The sequence below is a fragment of the Triticum aestivum genome, chromosome 2B (assembly GCF_018294505.1).
Source record: "Triticum aestivum cultivar Chinese Spring chromosome 2B, IWGSC CS RefSeq v2.1, whole genome shotgun sequence".
NCBI lineage: Eukaryota > Viridiplantae > Streptophyta > Magnoliopsida > Poales > Poaceae > Triticum > Triticum aestivum.
The window spans coordinates 374,032,003-374,037,837 of NC_057798.1; positions in this window are offsets into that span (position 1 = coordinate 374,032,003).

The following is a 5,835-nucleotide window of genomic DNA, read 5'->3' on the forward strand; positions in this document are numbered from 1 at the left end:
GTTACCGCTTTGCTCAGCCCCTCTTATAGCGTTGTTAGTTGCAGGTGAAGTTGAAGATTGCTCCATGATGGACATGATTATGTTGGGATATCACAATATCTCTTATTTAATTAATGCATCTATATACTTGGTAAAGGGTGGAAGACTCGGCCTTATGCCTGGTGTTTTGTTCCACTCTTGCCGCCCTAGTTTCCGTCATACCGGTGTTATGTTCCTTGATTTTGCGTTCCTTACGCGGTTGGGTGATTTATGGGACCCCCTTGACAGTTCGCTTTGAATAAAACTCCTCCAGCAAGGCCCAACATTGGTTTTAACATTTGCCACCTAAGCCTTTTTCCCTTGGGTTCTGCAGACTCAAGGGTCATCTTTATTTTACCCCTCAGGCCAGTGCTCCTCTGAGTGTTGGTCCAAACTAGAGCACCGTGCGGGACCATTCCTTGGCAACTTGGATTACGTCGGTACCTGTACGCTTAGCTTATTTGGTGTGCCCTGAGAATGAGATATGTGCAGCTCCTATCGGGATTTGTCGGCACAGCGGGTGGTCTTGCTGGTCTTGTTTTACCATTGTCCAAATGTCTTGTAAACCGGGATTCCGAGTCTGATCGGGTCTTCCTGGGAGAAGGAATATCCTTCGTTGACCGTGAGAGCTTGTGATGGGCTAAGTTGGGACACCCTTGCAGGGTATAAACTTTCGAAAGTCGTGCCCGCGGTTATGTGGCAGACGGGAATTTGTTAATGTCCGGTTGTAGATAACTTGACACCAGATCCGAATTAAAACGCATCAACCGCGTGTGTAGCCGTGATGGTCTCTTTTCGGCGGAGTCCGGGAAGTGAACACGGTTCTGGGTTATGTTTGACGTAAGTAGGAGTTCAGGATCACTTCTTGATCATTGCTAGCTTCACGACCGTTCCATTTGCTCTCTTATCGCTCTTATTTGCGTATGTCAGCCACCATATATGCTTAGTCGCTGCTGCAACCTCACCACTTTACCCCTTCCTTTCCCATAAGCTTAAATAGTCTTGATCTCGCGGGTTTTGAGATTGCTGAGTCCTCGTGACTCACCAGATACTATCACAACAGTTGCAGGTGCCGATGATACCAGTGCAGGCGATGCAACCGGGCTCAGATGGGAGTTCAACGAAGACCTTGGTTGTTGCTATGTATCGTTTAATGTTGATCAGTAGTGGATCCCAGTTGGGACGATCGGGGATCTAGTAGTTGGGTTATCTTCTTTTCTTTTGTCTTCGTCCGTAGTCGGACTATGTGTGTACTCTGAATGATGTATGATTTATTTATGTTCATTGTGTGAAGTGGCGATTGTAAGCCAACTCTTTATCCCATTCTTGTTCATTACATGGGATTGTGTGAAGATGACCCTTATTGCGACAAAACCACAATGCGGTTATGCATCTAAGTCGTGCTTCGACACGTGGGAGATATAGCCGCATCGTGGGTGTTACAAGTTGGTATCAGAGCCATCCCCGACTTAGGAGCCCCTGCTTGATTGTTTGCTGGTGTTGTTGAGTCTAGAAAAAAAATGTTTTGAGTCTTAGGATTATATATATCGGAGAGTAGGATTCTTTTTACTCCTCAGTCCCTTCGTCGCTCTAGTGAGGTCTCCTGACGTAGATGTTTTGACTTTCCTCTCCTCAAATTTCACTATTTTTTTAGGATCACGCAGGTATCTTGGAATCGTTCCGATGGTTTTGTGACGAGAACATTGTTCTTGGTGCCTCCTGTCTTTTATGTGGCAGTGACCCGGGGAGTTGAGCTCTGAGGTGTTGTCGTCATAATTTTATCGTTGCAGTTCTGGAATACCTGAGTTTTGCCGACATCGAAAATCTCTTTTATGCAGTTTTTGGTGAGATAACCTTGACGCCACCCAGTACTGGGGCGGGAGTTCGGGAGTATTGCCATAACTCGTATAACGGATGCTTTTCGAAGGTTGAGGTACACGATTTCTGAAGGTTTCTTGGTTATGTGTTGACGGATGGATACAACTTGGATGTAGGGATTGTTAGTTTTGGGTGAGATATATATTGCTTCCCCTGTATCCCCAACACCAGATTGCATAACCAGAAAGTTTCGGGAGTTTTATAGGTGGGAATTCAAGTAGCTCCTAGAATATCTTTTCGACAGATGCATGATATGAGATTAGGGTTCGACGTCTAGTGGTCCGCCTTTCCACTGTCGTTTTTACAGTGGTCTCGTTGTGTCTTAAAGAACCCTTGGCTATGCTGGTTCGGGGACACTTCGTATGTCATGTGCACTGCCTTGTACATGATGGTGCTGTATGATCGAGTCCGTGTGGGCGCCACCACGAAAACTTCGGACGAAATATCTATCATATGTTTGTTTCCGGCTTATTCTGCAAGCCAAATCCTTTGTTTTGTGTTATATGTGGTATTCGAGTTGCTTCGAAGTCAAATGTTGAATCCATACCTTTCCTAAACGGTATTCTCATATTGTTATGTGAATACTAATCCTTCTTGATCATCGAGATTGTCATGTCAATTCTTTCCGACCGGTGTGCTTCTCTTCAAGTGGATCCGAACATTTCAACATTCGCAAGATCAATTCTAAGTTTTCTCAATGGCATCCATTCCATCTGCCCCAAGTTGCCTTTGTTTTTCCCGCCCTCCCACCCTTTTTCTTCAAGGACTCAGATTTCTTAATCGGGTATTCATTTTATTGATGGGAAGTCTCTCCATTCTTTTTCGTCAATGTTCTTATCCGGTGATTCTCAGGAAGATACTAACGGAGCTTCAAGTTTATCATTTTTCGTTCTCTTTTTCTTCTCCGGTGGTTTAATTTCAAGTTTCGGTGTTGGTCATATCTCTTCCTTTTGTTTCACATATCTTCCCATGTGAATTTCTTATCCAAGGCTCGTCTTTTCATTCAAGATCCGTTCAAGCTATTTGGAGATTATTATCTCATTCAAGTCATTTAATTCAACCGGCGCAATCCCCCCTTTCAATCAATCGTTCAACGGTGTTTTCCTTTTGAGTGGGCCCTAACCCACAGGTCTTTTCCCAGGATCTTTCCTGACTCTCCTAATTTTCCCGGAGCTATTCCCAAATTCATTTCAAAGTTTGATGTAAGAATGAATTTTCATCAGTCATATTCTTTCTCAAAGATCGCTTTCAAAATATTTTCATCGTTGGTTCATCATTTCCATTCTTCTTTGTTCCGAAGTGCCTCAACAATTTTGGTGGTTCTCGTCATCATTCTCAGCACGTGAAGACCAAAGAAGAGTTCCTCTAAATCCTTACCCGTTCTTCCAGAGATTCAAGGTTCTAGTGTTATGCCATCCTCTCATAATTGCTTTCGATTATGAGAATTCTTTTCACCCACCCGGAGCAATTCAGGAGTCTTTTCAGTTTCATTCTCCGGAGCCAATCATCTCAGAATTATTCATTCTCAGCTTTCAACTCTTGTTCTTGAATTCCTCCGGTGCATCGTCCAAATATCCTCTAATCAGTTCATGATCTCTTCGTTCTCTTGTATCTAAATCCCCTCAAGTATCTTCATTTGTTTTCCAATTCTTCTCGGTGAATTGTGCCCTTGCTATTTTCACTTTCAATTCTTATGGTGGTTCATTCAAGATTTCTCTTCCTTCGTTATCGTATCAATTTATTCCTTTTTCGTTGTTTCAATCCCACCGGTGGTTCCATAAATACCTCTCTAGTTTTCCACATTATATCATCACGAAGCTCCTTCTAAATCATCGCAAGGCTTCACCCTGTGTTTTAAACTTCTCTTTCTTTTTATCATCCTTTCATTACCGGAGTTCTTCATGGAGGCTCTACATGGTGGTTCGTCAAGGATTCTTTTCATTCTTCAATTGTTCTTCAAGATTTCTCTCGAAGTTAAGATCCGCCAAGCTATACTCTAAGATAAATATGGTGCTCAACACATGTTTTCTTTTGAGGAGTTCAAGCATTCTTCATCTTGCATTCCAAAGTGCAATTCTTTCTACCTTATCTTTTGAGGTGGTGTTATATCATTCTTGACAATTTTCATTCATGTTTTATGATTCAACATTTGGCAAGAATGAGGTAGTTAAACCCATTAACTCCTTCGAGCATGAGTTCTTCTCAATCCATCAATCTCTTCATTGGAGTTATCTTGGTATAGATTTCACCTAAAGCCTTCTCTAAGGAATGTTGCTATTTGTGGTGCTTATCAATGATCCAAGTTTTCTCCTATCCTCTCGGCAAAAGCAGTTTTCATCTCTTCGTTGATCTCAAGCAAGCATTTGTTTTCGGTAGTGGCAGAATTTCACCTCAAGTTTTGAGATGTTTTCCATAAGCCCACAACAAGCTTATCCTTTCGTTGTTGATAATCCAACAACTCCGTTCTAGTATTTCCAGTAAGCGTGCTCTTTCAAGATCAAGTTTTCCTCCATTCATTCCATTCCATTTTTTACATTTCTTCTAGAGGCTTTGTGATGTTGCTCTCTTCACTCCTCTTCTCGTATTAAGGATCATGTTCTTTTCGTGCTTATCCAATTAACCGAAGTGTTGTGTCACCTCTTCAAGTTCTTTTCATCTTATCAAGTCTTGCATCTCTTTTCAACCGGAGTGCTATCCGAATTTGATCGTCCTTGTTCCTTGTTTATCTTGTTTCAACCAGAGTGCTTCCAATTCCTTCTTGTCCATTGTACTCGTCATTCATAGCTTTGCAACCTCCAAGGTTTAAATGGTGTTTCTATTTTCTACCGCAGTGCTCTCAATCGTGTTCAACTCCCTTGTGTTCTTTCTTTCAACTTTTCAACCTCTCAAGGTTCTCTGGTTTCACTCATTGGTAGAAGAAGCAACTTAGTTTTACCTCTTCTCTTCCTCTTCCGCTTCCCTCCGGTTCCATCCTAGATCTCGGGATGAGATCCTCTTGTAGTGGCGGAGTGTTGTAACGCCCCAAGACCGGAGCTTCAGATGCCTTCCAGGGTTTCCGAGTTTCGCCGTGCGATGTATTTGTTTTTTGCATTCTTCTTAGCTTCATTTGCATTGCATCTTGTCATCATGCCATCATATCATTAATTTTAAAACTCATCTAAATAAATAGTATGGATCTTCGATCCATTTAAATCGAGGGAAGGGTGACTTCTCTTTATAACATATCCTCCCAATATTATTAGGGAGCTATAACAAAGCATTCCATTCTTTGGGGAATCACCATAACACACGTGCAAAATAAATCCCATGCCTCTTCTGCTCCGAGTTGACCTTAAAACCTTGTCAATAATTCTTTCTCTGTTTATCGTAGCCCCACCAAAAATCTCAACATTTTTGGACACTTCTAAAATTCTTGACCTAGTTCAAACCATTTGAATTAAATTCAAATGAGTTTGAATTTAAACTTCCATTCATGCCCACTTCTATTTTACCTAGATCAAGCTCCTTTTTAGGAGTCCGGAAAAATTAACCCTATGCGCATAATCTTTCCATTACCCTCTCTTTCTTTTCCTCTCTCTATTTCTTTTCTGCTAGAAAATTAGTGAGAGAGAGAAGCATAATTTTGGCCCAATGACCAGGCCAGCCCATCTCACCTCTAAGGCCCAGCTACTCCCTCGAACCCTAGCCCGACCCTGCAACCCTCCTCGTCGTTCCTCAGTGCCGCACTCGATCCCCGTCGCACGCACACCCGCATCGCTGGATCCTCATCTCTCCCTCCTCGAGCTGCATCCCCTGCCCAATTCCCACACATCTCATCTCCCTCTCGTTCCTTCTGCCCGCCTCCACGCACACACATACACCACATCGAGCCAGGGAGAGGAGCTCCCTGCGCCCGATCCCCTCGTCTCCCTCCCCTCGCTCCCGCGCTCCGCCCTCGCC